The sequence below is a fragment of the Dipodomys ordii genome, unplaced genomic scaffold, assembly GCF_000151885.1.
Source record: "Dipodomys ordii isolate 6190 unplaced genomic scaffold, Dord_2.0 Scaffold89, whole genome shotgun sequence".
NCBI lineage: Eukaryota > Metazoa > Chordata > Mammalia > Rodentia > Heteromyidae > Dipodomys > Dipodomys ordii.
In genome coordinates, this window is record NW_012267305.1 from 8,956,725 (window position 1) to 8,974,136 (window position 17,412).

Here is a 17,412-nt window from a genome sequence, read left to right on the forward strand (position 1 = left end):
GGTCTGAACTCTGGGCCTGGGCGCTGTCCCTCAGCTCTTCACTTCAAGGCTAGCGCTCTACCACTTGAGCCACAGCACCACTTCCAGCTTTTTTTTCTGCATATGTGGTGCTGAGGAATCAAACCCAGGGCCTCATGCATGCAAGGCAAGCGCTCAACCACTGAGCCACCTTCCCAGCCCTACCTTTAAATCTTTTGATGCATTTCCTGCCAATTCAAGTACCTCAGCGATGAGATACTCCAGGATGGCTGCGCTGTACACAGCGGCAGTCGCTCCGACACGTCCATGGCTGTCCTAGATTTCAGATGTTGATGAACACTGCCAACTGGGAACTGTAAGCCGGCTCTCTGCGAGCGGGAAACTGCCTTTGTCTTGGCCTTTCCGGAGTCCTTCCCAGCCTTACCACCAGCCATCTCGAATTCTGCTGAAGCTCATGCAAGCAAGGCAGAGAAAAGGCTAGTTGGACACATGGCGAGGCCTCGAACACCTACTCTGTCATCACACCATGATTCAAACTGCTCATTTTTTATACTAATAATTACGTTTTATTAGAGAACTTACAGTTTAGAAAGGTAAGATCTATATATAATGAAAATACAAGACAGAAAGTGATAAATGCCATTACAAAGCTGAAAAATAAGGTTCAGAGAGAAAGGGCCAAAATGAGTGTCATCTTTGCTTTCACAATTGTGAAGGAAGACAATATGTTAACTTTGAGCTTCATATATCATGCTCTCAAAGGGAATTTTCCATTCTTGGAAAAGAGAAGTATTTGATATGTTACCCTGCTATTTTAAGTTTCTTTTTTTCTCTAAGCCTAGTCTTTTCCCAGGCACAAATAAAGTTCTTTTTCTTTTTCTTCATGTTATCTCAGGGTAAATTTTAAGTCAGACTATGAAAGCATTACTTGACAGCATTTTATAGAACCCTGGAAGTTAGCTTTGAATATTTTTTTTTCTTACCAAATTACCAAACTCCAAAGATTGTATCTCCTGCATATATTTACTATCCAATCATAATCCATTACTATGAATTATTTTGGATAATTCTTTTTTTTTTTTTGCCATTCCTGGTGCTTGAACTCTGGGCCTGGGCACTGTCCCTGGGTTCCTTTTGCTCAAGGCTAGCACTTTACCACTTTGAGCCACAGCACCACTTTTGGTTTTCTGGTGGTTCATTGGAGATAAGATTCTCATGGACTTTCCTGCTTGGGCTGGCTTTGAACCATGATCCTCAGAGTAGCTAGGATTACAGGCGTGAGCCACTGGAGCCTGGCTGGGATGATTGTGTGTGTGTGTGTGTGTGTGTGTGTGTGTGTGTGTGTGTGTGTGTGTGTGTTTTAATGATTCTTCTTAAGTCATACTAAAAATCCTTAGTGGGTCCCTTCACACTTAGAGAGTAAGATTCAAACTCCTGACTGCCTGATAAACCCTGCCTGCCTATGTAGTACTTCTGACCTCATAGACTGCAGTCATGCTGACCTCCCTCAAGGCTCCACTCTGCAGTTACTGCATGCTGTTCGCACGGTACTTGTTGTTCCCACTATATGGAATACTCGCTGGAGACTATTCTACTACTTCTGAACTATACTCAAAGAGCATTTGGTTAAGAAAGTCTTTCCTCCGCTTACCCTTGACCACCCAATCTCATGAGGTCTCATAACAGCTTGTTCTTCTCTTAATGTAGTTCTTTCTGCAGTTATAATTTATAATAAATCAAATCATGGAACAAGATCTTAGTTGCCTTCTCTACAGCAGGATCTAAATGGGCATGTATGTTTTTATTCGCTAAATGAGGCACTGGAATTAATGCTCAAAAATACTTTGTTGCCTTGTAAATCTGGTTTGGGATTTTATTTAGGTCCTTACATTAGACCACTTATTGTTGCAATGTTTACAGAAGACCAAAATTGTACACCCAGGATCTATTGAAAATACAATTCTCAGTATTTGGCTTAATTGTTAGAGCATTAATCTTGAGTGGAAAAACTCCAGGACAAGTGTACAGGCCTTGAGTTCAAGCCCCAAGACCTGCACACAAACAAAATGGTTTCTTATTCAAAGACAAAATAATTTTTTTCTTACAACTTAGGATAGTATAGTTTCTGGCTTTATATCTTTAAAAAAATTTTTTTTTTCAGTCCTGAGGCTCAAACCCAAACCCTTAGGCCTTTTTTAATTAATTAATTAAATTTTTAAAATATATTTTTATTGTGAAAATACTGTACAGAGGGGTTACAATTATGTGGGTAAGATAATGAGCACATTTCTTATCAAGCATTGTAGCCTCCTGCTTTGTTTCCCCTTCCCAAATTTGTAAAGTTCGTTTTTCGACAACGACTTGCCTTTTTTAAAAAATTTATTATTATTTTTTTTATTTTTGCTGGTCATGGGGCCTGAGCTCTGAACCTGGGCACTGTCCCTCAGCTCTTCAGTTCAAGGCTAGCACTCTACCACTTCAGCCACAGCACCACTTCTGGCTTTTTTTTTTCTTTTTGCTTATGTGGTGCTGAGGAATTGAACCCAGGATCTCATACATGCAAGACAAGCGCTCTACCACTGACCACCTTCCCAGCCCCTGGCTTTATATCTTAAGAAGTAAAACATTCACAGAGTTTGCATGTTTATATATTCTTGGCTGTGTAGAAGTACCAGATGAAGCTGTTATTGCTGATGTGTTGGCTGTACTGTTAATGGTCACATACCCTGGTTTTTGGTTTTTGGTTTTGTTTTTAATTGACTCTGTATTTGCTTCATCTTTGACTCAGAGGCACTATTTTGACAAAAACTTTTTTTTAACCTGGATACTGTTGGATTACCCATAGAAAATCAATTATGTTTCTTTTTCATACAACAGGTATCCAAGAATCATTCGTTGATTTCTTACTACTTGATTAGAAACGTAGGACTAGAATGGGGAAGGGAGATAACCAAGAAAAGATATTAAATGTTAAAAAATTAAAATATTTTAGATTTACAGAAAACAACCATTTTCCATATTACCAACAATTTTGTACAAGTGATATACATGTGTCACACTAAGTGAACCAGTGTTGATTTTTTTTAATATAAAGTCCATGTTGATTTAACTTCCTCTGTTTTCCTGTCGTATCAGGACCTCATCCAGGATACCACATTATATTTAGGCACCATGTCTCCTTTGCTTCTTTTGTCACAGTTTCTCAGACTTTATTTTGGTGATTTTGACAGCTGTGAGAAGTGTATGGACATATTGTAGAATTATACTAAGTTGCAATTTATGTACTTTTCAGAATTAAGAGGTTATTGGGTTTTGAGAGGAAGGCTAGAGAGGAAAAAGGCCATTTATATTACATCATATCAAGGGTGCATATCACAAGAATGGCTTAACCACTGTTGACCTAATTACCTGTTTGAAGGTTTCTCCATTGTAAAAATAGTTTTTTCTTTTTTCATACTATATTCTTTGGAAACAAGTAACTAAGCATAGCCCAAGAGATTGTTTTCTAAACAGCAGGCTCCAAAAACATCTTTCTTGCTGAGGGAGAATTTCTTCATTGCTTTTCAATTTTCAGTTTTGCTTTTACGTTTTGATTTAGATAGGAGGCAAGTATGTACAGTTAACATGTTTGTTTCAAATGTTTAAATTGTGAAGTATGTTCTGTTGATAAAAAGATTTGAAATGAAAATGAGTATTTTAGTGAATGATTATTCTGGAACACAAAAGGGGACCCTAATGTTTTTGCAAATGCTCCTATGTCTAGCATTGCTCACCCCCCTGCGGGCCCCCCCCAGCCTCTATAGCCTTCTGTTTGTCTCTGTCTCCTGAGTTGTAATTGTCTGGTAGCTAAAACTTCTATGGAAATATTTGTGTAGATAGAATGGTCCAGTGGCCCAGGATTGTTTCGGTTGGCAAGAACTCACTTTCTAAAATGATTTTTAATGTGTTTGAGCCTCTCTACTGTGTTTCTTTTGCCAAGGTAGATGTAGCTCTAAATATTTGCTTGCTTTGCTAATTCTTGTCTTAATATTTCATAGCTGTGACAGTTCTATTGATCAGAAGAGACAACAACTTGATATGGATCTTTTCCAGATTCTGTTATCTTTAAGAACTGAGAGCTTTGAAGAGAATATTGCTGTAGGCTGCTTTGAACCAAATAATATATTGCCTGTATTATAAAGTAACTGCATTCCTAGAAATCATCATTTTGAAAAATGTTAAAAGATGAAGGAGAAAGAATTCACACAAGTGACAATATTTAAGGACTAATGGCCAGGGTGAGTGCCATAGGGACATATATCCAGTAGCCCACTTACTCTTTCCTCCCCCCATCCATAATTCATGCTTTTGGCTCCTAATATGCACTGAAAGCCCTTACCAGAAAGTCGGTTCCAAAAGGAAAGGCAACACAGGAAGTAAACAACATTTCACCAAAGTTGACTTTAGTATATTAATTCATTTTGAATTTCAGTTTGATACAGTAGATAAAATAGTGAACAACATACTTCACCTTGTTTAGAAGTATTTTAAATAATTGGAGATAATACATCTATCATAAAAAGCAGATATGTATTTTTTCCATATAAACTTAATATAAAGTATGGCTAAGGATATCTAAGGAGACTCCTCAATTTTAAGAAATTTACTAAAAAGCTGGGAGTGGAACGATTAGGTTTACATTGTTGCTTTTCAGAGTAGCTCTTCAGTAGCTCATGTATGTGTTTCCCTTGTGGAAGAGTGTATTCATTTAAAATTTATTTTCAACTTTTATTAATAAACTTAGTAGAACATAGTTTCAAATTTAGGAAATTTGCAAAGATGGTACTTAGTATTCTCATTATATACAATATATCTAGTTTCCTTTATTATCATCTTACTATGTTATTAGGGCATATTGTCATGATTAAGGAATCCATATTAATACAATATCAACTGAGCTTTATACTTTAGGTTTCCTTAGTATGTATGTATGTATATATGTATGTATGTTAGTCAGTTGTGGGGCTTGAACTCTGGGTCTGGGTGCTGTCCCTCAGCTTTTCAGCTTAAGGCGAGCTCTCTATCACTTGAGCCACAGTGCCACTTTATATTTTCTGGTGGTTTATTGGAGATAAGAGTCTCATGGACTTTCCTTAGTCTTTAATATTCTTTTGTTTGGTTATCCTTGGATATGGTGATATTGATGTTTGTAAGGAGTACTGGTTAGGTGTTTGGAAGAATTTACCTCAATTAGGATGTCTGATATTTTTCTTGTGAGTTTTTTTCGGGGGGAAGGGGGTAGAGGTTCGAGGAGACCAGAGGTGAAGAGTCATTTTCACACATCATATCTATAGTGCATAGTACCATTTTGACTTGACACTGATTAGATTAAGATCAGTACCTCTCTAAAGTAGTGTTTGTCACCTTTCTCCCTATAAAGGCATTTTTTTTTTTTTGTCGCTCTTGGGCCAGAACTCTGGGCCTGGGCACTGTCCTTCAGCTCTTCAACTCAAGGCTAGCCACTCTACCACTTGAGTCACAGTGCCACTTCCGGCCTTTTCTGCTTATGTGGTGCTGAGGAATCGAACCCAGGGCCTCCTGCATGCAAGGCAAGCATTCTACCACTTAGCCATCTTCCCAGCCCAAGAAACATATTCTTTTTTAAAATAGAGAATTGTACTGATTTTCTTGTTTATTGTTCTGGGACAGAGATATTTTGTGTCATTTATTTATTCAACAAAATTTATTGTGAGTTAAATAAAATTCTGTTTATTGTAAATGAGCGTTATTAATAACATTTTCAGATATTCTAACAGTTCAGTTATTTGTGATTAATGACTCACATTCTCTACTTTTTTGTTTTTGTTTTCTGCAATGCCAGGGATCCAAGACAGGGCCCTGTAAATGCTGGACAACTGTTCCATCACTGACCTACATCCCCAGCCTTCTCTTTATTTTCTATGCTTTCTTGTGAATATGTTATTTCCCTAAAAGAGACCTAGTCTGTCTTCCCTTTTTGTGGTACTGTGGTTTGAACTTAGAGCTTTGTGCTTGCTAGACAAGCACTCCACCACTTGCGGCATACCCATCCATTCTACCACTTGAGCCACAGCCCATATCTTCCTATTTTTATTTTTATTTATTTTTCTTGGTTGTGGGGCTTGAACTCTGGGCCTGGGCACTGTCCCTCAGCTCTTCAGCTCAAGGCTAATGCTCTACCACTTGAGCCACAATGCCACTTCTGGTTTTTTCTGGTGGTTGATTGGAGATAAGGATCTCGTGGACTTTCCTGTCTGGGTTGGCTTTGAACTGTGATCCTCAGATCTCAGCCTCCTGAATGGCTTGGATTACAGGTGTGAGCCACCAGAGCTGGGTTCTTCCTATTTTTAATATGCTGCAAATACAAAGGATTTTTATAGATTCTAGGGTTTGAACAACCTTCTGCTTATTTACATTTTCTCAAATACTAGGCACAGAAACAGATGAATCTCAGGAAGTACTAGGAAAAAAACTTCACAAGCATGTTTTATGTTGATTTATTTTTTTAGGGAGGCTTTTTGTTTTTGTTTTTAGGATTTTATTTTTGGTCAGTTCTGGGGCTTGAATTTAGGACCTTGTTACTGTCCCTGAGCTTTTTTGCTCAAGGCTAGCACTCTACCACTTGAGTCACAGCTCCACTTCCAGCTTTTTGGTGGTTAATTGATGTCTTGTGAACTTTCCTGCCTGGGCTGGCTTCAAACTACAATCCTCCCATCTCATCCTCCTGAGTAGCTGGGACTACAGGCTTGAGCCACCAACGCTCATTTCCATTAAGGAGTTTTTGACCCAAAAGAATAAATTGGCCACATAGCAGATGAACCTTTATGATGAATTTGATTAATTCTCCACAACAGCAAAATCAGATGGCCTTGCTTGAGGCCTTTTTTGCTTTGGAATTGGGTATCAATTTGCTTAACCTACTTAGCAAAGTTCCATTCCATCATCTATCAAAGATTGTGTGTGCATGGGCTGGGAAGGTGGCTCAGTGGTAGAGTGCTTGCCTTGCATGCCTGAGGCCCTGGGTTTGATTCCTCAGCACCACATAAGCAGAAAGAAAAAAGCCGGAAGTGGCGTTGTGGCTCAAAGTGGTAGAGTGCTAGCCTTGAGCTGAAGAGCTGAGGGACAGCGCCCAAGCCCAGAGTTTAGGCCCCACGACCAGACCCAAGGGGAAAAAAAAAGATTGTGTGTGCAGATGGAAAGAGATTTTCTGTTGTACTATGTATGAGCTCAGTGTGAAGAAGTCAGAAATATGAGTGAATGCATTTAGCTGGTTTTTACTTCCCAATTATAAGAATCTCTGCCAGATTTAGTGCTGCTACAATGAAAGGAGTAGAGGCCATCTGGGTTTCTTTGCTAGCTCTGCCACTGGTTTGTTGTGTAACTTTATTGTATTTTGTTTCCTCAGTGGTCTTCAGATTTTTATGCTGCAGTAAGAGTTATATATAAACCAGAGCACTGCCTAAACCCTTTAAGACTTTTTTTTTTCTTTTGGGTCGGTTGTGGGGCCTGAACTCTGGGCCTGGGAGCTGTCTCTCAGCTTTCAGCTCAAAGCTAGCGCTCTACCACTTGAGCCACAGTACCATTTCTGGCTTTTTCTGCTTAGGCGGTGCTGAGGAACTGAACCCAGGGCCTCCTACATGCAAGGCAAGCACTCTACCACGGAACCACCTTCCCAGTCCCCCCTTTAAGACTTTTATTTTATTTATTTATTTATTTATTTTTTGGGGGGTCCAGTCATGGGGCCTGAACTCTGGGCCTGGGCACTGTCCCTCAGCTCTTCAGCTCAAGGCTAGTGCTCTACCACTTGAGCGACAGCGCCACTTCTGGCTGTTTTCTTTTTGCTTATGTGGTGCTGAGGAATTGAACCCAGGGCCTCAGGCATGCAAGGCAAGCGCTCTAGCACTGAGCCACCTTCCCAGCCCCCCTTTAAAACTTTTAAAGTACAAGCCACCCTTGCAATTAATGTTGTGTTCACAGTAAGATATATGTCGTAAAAATAGTAAAAGACATCTGATTTTCCTATAAATTATATGTAGTTGAGGGGCATGATCTTGACTTGATGTCAAATTAGTTTTTCTAGATGTGCCACAAATATAGAAATATATCAATTTTGGGGTAATGTCTATAAAGCTTTCTAAAGTATGTATTCTGGATTACAAAAGTGTTAAAAAGCAGAAATCTCTGTATCTTGGATTTTGTTCTACTTCCCTCATTCTTTTTGCCTCTCATTCATATTTTTGGGCAACTCTGTTCTATTCACGGGCTTGCTTCATTCTGTCTGATGGTGGAAGGGCTATGAGGGCCCGCTGATTTTCTTGTTTACATTGCTTTCCAGTGCAAAGAGCTGGGCCAGGTCAGCCTTGAATGAAGCTTTGGACCCCAGCCTGTCTTGAGTTGAAAATGACTTTGAGAACCTTGAGCTTTCAACTTAGCTGTTCAGCATGTTTCCTTGTGTCATTCTTACTTTGTGCTCATGTTTTTGTGGCTTTGCTCTTCACTAGCTCCTTGTGACTATGACTAACTAAGCCTTGCATTTTTGTGCCAGACACTAGTTCTGCCTTGTGAAGTTTTAGCCTGGGTACAGCAGTACCTCTTAGAATTTGAGCAATGCCAAGACCATGTCTGTGGTTGAGTCTTTGATGCCCAATCCAGATAATGGTGATGTCCAGCAACTACTTGCATTTACAACTTTATTGTTTTATCTGCTTTCGTATTGCTGTGTATCCTCATGTACACTGCTCACCTGTCTGAGCCACTACTCATCTCTCTGAGACCCTACTTTTTGTTGCCTATCTTCTAATTGTGCGTTCTTGTGTGCTTGAGCTTTCTTCTAGGCATTGCTTTTAGGTCTACCTCTGAGCACATTTTCTCCCAAAGTTTCATTAGTACCTCAGAACCTTGAGCCATGCCCTCAGCCCATCTATAGTCTTATTTTGTAGTTATGTTTTTCTTGGGGCTCTCAAAATGATTGCTAGTTAAGTGACTTCTATTATTCCTGCAAACCCAGGATCGTGCATACTAGTTTATCCATTCCTGAAGATCTGCCTGCAGCTGTCACTGAATATACTGCTAAGCAGAAAGAAAGATCCTTTGGGATTTTGGACAACTCTTTACTTCCTCCCCTCTGATGCCTCTGATGCTAAAACTAATGTCTACTGTGTCTCTTCAGAACTCTGATCAAGAGAAAGAAAATACACAAAGTGCTTCTTCCATACTCTTCAATGAGAACACTTGTAAAGTGAGGAGAGTTAATACTTGAATAGGTTCTTCTATCATTTAGCAGTTCTTTGAATGAGTCATCTACAAAATTAAGAAATTAGTAAGGACAGATAGTGGCTATTTATTATCTTACCCAATAAAAGTACTTTGGTTCTAGATTTCACATTTGTCGCCTTCTTACCAAAAACTTCTTTTACACAATCATATTAACTAAAAGTGAGACAAAATTTTGATGACCTTTGTGCCCCCATGCATGTCTTGTTGTCCTTTAATCATGGATACTTGGTTTTGATTATAGATTTCTGCCTAAAATAGTTAGTCATTTCTGAGATTAAACACAATATTTCATAATTGTTATGGTTTAGTTTATATTTTATTTCTTTCCTTATGATTTTGACATTTCTAGAATTTCATATTGGTGGGATCAAAATGTGTGTCTTTTGAGTCTGGTTTATTTTACTTAACATAATGCTTCTAAGAATTATCTGTGTCATCCCATTTATCCAATTTGCTGCCTTATTTGCTTTGTAGAGACCAACTATAAATGTACTACAATGTGTCCATTTACCAGTTGGTAGGCATTAAATTGTATTCAGTATATATAAGATCAGTGTGAACATTTGTATAGGTCTTTGTGTAGAAGCCTATATCTTTTTACTTAGGTAAATACATAGAAGTAGGATGACTGGCTTTTGAAAGACTGTGTTTATAAGAAATTGCCAATCTGAGTTGGGTACCTCTTTGACTTCAGGCTCACACCTGAAATCAAAGCCAACCTGAGCAGAAAAAAATCCGTGAGACTCCATTTCCAATCAACAATCAAAAATGCTAGACAGGAGAAATGTTTGTTTTCTGTCCAGGCTGGCTTCAAATTATGATCCTTCAGATCTCGGCCTCCTGAGTAGTTAGGATTACAGGTATGAACCACAGATGTCCAGCTGAGGATGGGTCTTATTTTCCCTTTGTGAAGGAAAGTCTCAGAATGTTCCTGATGACAATAAAGCCTACAGTGATTATTGTTCCTTATCTTTCCTAGAAAACTTTTAGTACATTTACTTGCTTTATAACCCTACCACCTATTGCAGGACCAAACATCTGATACTCAGGAAATATTTGTTGAACAAATGCATTGGTAGGACATAGGCAGATCCAGGAGCTACATAGTTGGGACCAAATGAACTAGATGAAGAAGGTTCACTGTGTAATTTAAAAGACATCTTTTCTTAATCTCCATTTAGGTAATTATATATTTGGAAGTGGAGGTGTGGTTCAAGTGCTAGAGGCTTGTGTGAAAAAAGCTAAAGGAAAGCAACCTGGTCCTGAGTTCAAGCTCCAGTACTGTCACAAAATTTTTTTGCCCCAATAAGTATATAGTTAATAAAAAGCTGTCAATTTAAGGAAAGTATATTGTGATGCAAAATAGTGGGGGGCAAGGAGTATCATACTAGTAGTTGAATATGGGTCATGTTTGAGACCTTAGTTGAGAATGTTGTTTGAGTATTTGCTGAGAGACTTCTTTCCTGAGAGGAAATGGAATTTTGTTCTTGCCAGGAAATGTGTGATAAAGATCACATCTCATACTACTACTACTACCAGAATAGAAATTTCCATAGAGCAGAGATTCAGAGAGTCAGCTAATGGTTCATATGTATTTGGTATTCAGTGAAGCTGAACCTGAACTGTTATTCTGTAATGGAATCTGACCAATTTTGACAAGCCAGTTTGTAATGTTTAAATTAGTGAAAGCCCATTCATCTTGATATTTATTGACTCTGCTGGGTGTTAGCCATATTTTTGGTATATTTTATTGAATATTTTTATTATCTTTAAGTAGCTGTAGAAAGGAGTTGCATTCGACAAAGCAGTTTATAAATACAACACATCTTGATTGGTTTCACCCCTTTCAACATTCTTGCCCACCTCCAAATTTTTTTTAAAGTTTTTTTTTTTTTTGTTGGTCATGGGACTTGAACTCTGGGCCTGGGCGCTGTCCCTCAGCTCTTCAGCTCAAGGCTAGCACTCTACCACTTGAGCCACAGCGCCACTTCTGGCTTTTTTGTTTTTGCTTATGTGGTGCTGAGGAATCGAACCCAAGGCGTCATGCATGCAAGGCAAGCGCTCTACCACTGAGCTACCTTCCTAGCCCCCTACCTCCTAATTTTTTAAGATATGTACTGAATTGTTGTTTGCCAGTTAATAAAGTAGTTTATGTATGCAATGCATCTTGATCTGTGTCATCCCTTCAACATTTTCCTTTGATGGAAAGGAAAAAAAAAAAAAAAGCTTCTGACCAGGATCCCAAATCTTGGCATTAATTCCAGCTCCCTACCAGTGTCACATGGCACAGAAGGTAAACATGCTACAGATAAGGCCTGAATAAAAAACCTTGTCTTTATCCGCAACTATGGATTTGATCCCTGATCACCATGAAATGTTCTACTCTGGTGAAGTTGGACCACAGTAAGATGGATGGTATTCCTGTTGTCCGAACCTGAATCTGTTCTGTACTGTGCCCTTCATGTCTTGTTTCCTTATATTTATCACCTGAAGAGAAGCAAGTTTCTCTGTTGTAATGTGCGGGTGAATAAGCACATCTCTCTCAGGCTCTCTGTGGGGATTCAGTGTGAGAAATACATGCTGAATAATTTGATTGTGCCTATCATAGACTTCTCAATAAGTGGTTTTATTGTTGAGTATTATCAAAGCTAATTGATTTGCCTGCCGTGGACCATCTAATAACCTTTAACACATAGTTGCTGATACCTGCCTCATCTCTGAGGTAAGGACATCATTCATGGTTTGTAGATAAGCAAAACTACTTGCCCCTCTACTTTGCTTTAACTTCTTCCTTTGCTTCTAACTTTGCTTCCCTTTCTCATTGACTTATCTCTCTCACCTGATTTGTTGTAATTCTTAAAATTTCACATGCATAACTTAGAGAATCCTAAGTGTGAAAATTGAGTATATGATACAACCCTTTCTCTTGTTTTTTGTTTTTAATGATAAGGTCAAGCAACTGTTTGACCTAAAAGCTTTGGCCTTCCATAACCTTTTCCTTTTTAGCAGAATGGTTGACATGGGGGTATTTTCCTGCTTTTGCTACAAATATGATTTTCTCCATAGAACCTTTTGTGTATCTATACACATCTCTTTCTTTCCCACATCATGATGTTTTTTGTCTTTTTCTTTATTACTTTTTTTTAGATGTGTGTGTGTGTGTGTGTGTGTGTGTGTGTGTGTGTATATATAAGAGAGAGGGGGGAGGGAGAGAGAGAAAAAAAAAAGAGAGACTGACTTGGGTTTGGACTCAGGGCCTTGTTCTAAGCACTCTGCCACTTGAAGCACACTGTAATCCCCACCCCTTTCCTACCCTCTCCTCCCATCCCCTCCCTTATCCTCCTGTTTTTGCTGGCCAGGCATTGTCCCTGTTGTTTCATTCTCAAGACTGTACCACTTTGAGCCACAGACACAACCTCATTTCTGGCTTTTTGATAGTTAATGGTAGATGTTTTACTAACTTTCCTGCTTGGGCTGGCTTCAGACTGCAATCCTCAAACCTTAGCCTTCTGAGTAGTTAGGATTACCAGCATGGGCCACCAGCTCTCAGCCTCTTTAAAAGGTTTGTTCTTCAGATAGAGCCTTTCACTTTTGTCCAAGCTAGCCTTGGACTGTGTAGCTAGGATTACTGGCATTTACCACCATGCCTAGCTCTTTTTTTTGTGGTTGTGGGGCTTGAACTCTGGACCTGGGCACTGTCCCTGAGCTCTTCAGCTCAAGGCTAGCACTCTACCAGTTGAGCCACAGTGCCACTTCCGGTTTTCTGGTGGTTAATTGGAGAGGACAGTCTCACTGACTTTCCTGCCCGGGCTGGCTTTTGAACTGAGATCCTCAGATCTCAGCCTTCTGAGTAGCTAAGATTATAAATGTGAGCCTCTAGTGCCTGGCTGCCTAGCCCTTTAAGCTTTAATTTTTTTAAAAGTACTAGGCTTTGAATTCAAGGCTTTGCCTCAGTTGGCAATATACCACTTGAGCATACCTCCAACCTTGCTTTTTGCTGATTGTTTTAGAATTGAAGTCTCATAGACATTTTTTTTGCCATGGTTGGCTTTGAACCATGATCCTCTGGAGCTCAGCCTCCTGAACTGCTAGCACCCAGAAAATGAAATGCTGCTTTTTGGTTGTAGTTTTTGGTGACGCTGAGATTTGAATTCAGCTCTATGCTTTCACTTGGTTTCCTTGCTCATGACTGGCACTCTACTATGAGCCATTCCTCTAGCCTTACCTTTTGCAAGTTAGTTGGAGATTGAGTCTTGAGGACTATTCTGCCTGGGCTGCCTTTGAATCTTGATCCTTCAATCTCAGCCTACTGAATAGGTCGGATTACAGGCATTGGCTTCTGATGTGTTTTCTTTTTGGGAGTTGTCATTCCTCCTATTCCCTAGTGAAATCATAGGTCAATTCAATATCTTTAAAAAATTGTTATTGTAGAGTTGAGATGTTACATGAATCAGGTAATGAGTACAATTCATTTTTTTTCTTTTTGTTCTTTTTTTAAAATTTATTTTTTATTGTGAACATACTGTACAGAGGGGTTACTATTACATGGGCAAGACAATGAGTACATTTCTCATCAAGCATTGTAGCCTCCTCCTTTGTTTCCCCTTCCCATCCCTTCCCATCCTCCCCCTGGCCCCCCACCCAATCCTCCCCGCCACCCCCTACCAAAGTTGTAAAGTTCGTTTTCGACATAACTACTTGTACTTCTCGTTGTTGCAACGAGTCCACCTGTATCCTTATTTAAATGATTTGTTTTTCCCCTTCCCCTCCACAAATTATACTGACATCAAATACAGTGAAAGCAGGGGTTATACTGTGGGGGAGGGACATACAAAGCAACAAAGAAGTACAATTCATTTTGAACCATCTCTCCCCTTCTGTCACTTTCCTCCCCACCCATAAGATATACAGTTCATTTTCTACATAATGTTGTATTTGTTACAGGGAAAGTAGAGACATTTCTTAGTTGCCATTGTTGCTGTTTTCCTTTTTTGGGGGGGGGTTGGTTGTGGGGCCTGAGCTCTGGGCCTGGGTGCTGTCCCTCAGCTCTTCAGCTCAAGGCCAGTGCTCTACCACTTGAGCCACAGTGCCATTTCCGGCTTTTCCTGATTATGTGGTGCTGAGGAATTGAACCCAAGGGCCTCAAGCATGCAAGGCAAGCACTCTACCATAGAGATACCTTTCCAGCCCCTGTTTGTTTTCTTTTCCTTTTGTCTTGTGTGTTTGTATTTGGGAGGGTAAGGGAAGGCGCATAAAAGGTGTAAAAGGATGATCAAATGTCACTTTTATGTTTTGTCCCCATCTCAGTTTCCTCAGATAGCTGGAGCCTGATCACTGTGCTCTGTGTTCACCATAGCATTTTTACATGCTTCTGACACTTTTTTAATATTTCATTGTATGTAATAAATTCTTTGACCTAAAGTAGGTACTCAAATCTTTGGTGAGTTATCCAGTCTATGTAATCCATCTTTAAACCTATTTAAAATATCTAAATTTTTAAGATTGGTACCAAAACCTCATATTTAAACATATGATCAAGCTTGTTTTTCATTTAAAATATTTCTACTTCACACAAAGCAAATGAGTGTTAATTTTTATTTTCTATCAATAAACCATATTGCCTCTGTTTGTGTTTACAATTTTATTCTTTGTAAATGCTTGCTATTTCAATCATATTATTGCTAAACAGGCCCTTGTGGACTTTTCTGGATACCAGTGCCCTGTTTTTATTATTCCCATAATAATATCTAACATTATTGAGTACTGCACACTGTGATGTCTTTTCTGAGTATTATTTACTGACTTCTTACCTGAATTCCTTACTATATTAACTTTGCAGGTAAAAAAGTGAACTTTAGAAAGTGAACAAAGTCATAAAACTAAAAATACGTAGAGCTAAGATTCTAATTTTTAGGGCCTGTAATCCTAGCTGCTCAGGAGGCTGAGATCTGAGGATCATGGTTCAAAGCCAGCTTGGGCAGGAACGTCCGTGAAATTCTTATCTCTAATAAAAACCACCAGAAAACTGGAAGTGGCATTGTAGCTCAAGTGGTAGAGTGCTTGCCTTGAGCTGAAGAGTTGAAGGACAGCGCTCAGGCTCAGAGTTCAAGCCCTATGACCGACCCAAAAAAAAAAAAAAGATTCCAGTTTTTAGACAGTCTTAACTATAAAAGTAATACCTCTGTTTTCTGAAAGTACCGGTCTATTACTTATTACTAAGAAAGACACTGGCTTTCAGTAGTCTTTTGAAAGACAGTACAGTAGTCTTTTGAAAGTGCCTGGTGGAAGTGTACTATTCATTATATCACTGGACTCTAGCCCGTTTTTAGCATACTAATTCCTTCTCTAAATTGTTTCTGTGGAAGGCCCTGTACAGCTCTACCAACATTAGGTGTATATATCTGTGGTAAATCGCTGGCAGTTTGGTGAGCCATAGAAAGGAAGGTTGCTCTTGTCATGTCTCTTCAATCACATAGATCATGATTGCTATCTTAAGGGTTGTTATAACTTCAACTGATGAATCTTGTGCCCACCAAGTTTCTAAGCTGTATCTTTAAAAAGATATTGGTCAATAATGTTCATTTTCTTTGTTAATTTCCTTTTGAAGTGCTAAGACAAAATTAAACTAGTAACAATGAAAGAAACAGTTAAGTAGAATAACAACAGGATACATATCACCCAGTGGATGATATGCAGACCAATGGGAGAAAAACCTAGACAGGGACTCCAGGGAATTGAATTTAATCTAGCAGCTGTGGAGCCTTAGACATTTGGAGAACATTGATGGCCATAGTAGGTGGGCTTGGTGATGATGTCTGCTCTTACATATGTGTAAATGGTATAACAGTGTTGGTTCAGTTTTCTAAATTAGTATGTTAGCTCTTGCTGGGTAGAAGCTGTAATCTTTCTTTAGACCCTTGGAACTGTGAAGCATAGATATGGCACTGCTCACGTGCTAGCCTTTCTTGTTTATTTAAAGTAATTCTCTCTCTTTTTTGGTGCTGGTCCTGAGGCTTGAACTCAGGGCCTGGGAGCTGTCCCTGAGCTTCTTTATCTCAAGGCTAGTTAGTACTCTACTACTTTCAAACTGTGATCTTCAGATCTCAGCCTTCTAAGTAGGAGCACAAGCGTGAGCTACCAGCTCCATGTTACATTTTGGTTTTAAAGTCAACATTTCCAATGCTACAAATTGCCAAGGTTTATCTAAAATATTTGTGTAAAAGCTTATTCCATGTAATTATTTCTTGAAACTTAACAACGGCAGTAACAGGAGTTAATTTTTTGTTCCCCTAGCAAGTGCCAGATGTTGATTTTCAAACAATGTATATACACTTCCCTCCTGGGGTCTTCTTAGAAGTTATTTGAAGTAGGCACTATCATTATCCCTGCTGTCTAGCTCAGGATACATATGGGTGTGACTTGCAATGTGAGACTTTCTATTCTAAAAGAATTCGCTATATTAGGATTTGAACTGTTTTGTGCCACATTCGTTTACTTTGTTTGTAAAGGACAGTTGAAAAGTATCAGCCAGGTTGGGAGGGCCTTTCTAGTGATAGTGATTTTTCTCTAAAGTCAATTATACATAATCATTTGGAGGAGAAACCAACTGATTTTCTCTCTTCAGTTCTCAAACTCACAGTGATATCCTTCTATTGAAACATTCATCAGCTTTTTGTTTTGTTGTGTTTTGTATGTCAATATTGGGGCTTAAACTTAGGTCCTAGGTGCTATCCCTTAGGGTGTTTTTTTCCCTCAAGACTGATGCTGTACCACTTGAGCCACAACACTACTTCTGACTTTTTGGTAGAGATAAGTGTTTCATAAATTCTCTTTCTGGGCTAGCTTCGGAATGTGATCTCACCCTGATGAGTAGCTAAGATTACATGTATTAGATAGCTATTAGTGTCCAGCTCAAGCATTTTTAATTATATGATTCTGCAGAATTAAGTACCTCCCTATCTAGAACTGTTTCCATTTTGCAAAATAAACTGTACACATTAAGCAATAACTCCTCTTCCCTTTTTCCCCTAATTCCTGGCAAGCACTATGCTACTTTCTGACATTATGAGGAAGCCAGTCCTTTTTTTATGTTAAGGGCATACTATTTTTTTTTAAATTTTATTTTATTTGTGAACATAC

At 38.9% G+C, this 17,412-nt stretch overlaps 1 protein-coding gene and 1 pseudogene across 4 annotated transcripts in view; one reads left to right on the forward strand and one right to left on the reverse strand.

Moving 5' to 3' along the window:
• LOC105992828 overlaps positions 1-510 on the reverse strand; it is a 12,387-nt pseudogene extending 11,877 nt beyond the window's left edge.
• The window catches only part of Atp11c (ATPase, class VI, type 11C), a 149,480-nt gene that overhangs the window by 21,871 nt on the left and 110,197 nt on the right, over positions 1-17,412 (forward strand). The gene's annotated exons all lie outside the window — the stretch shown is intronic.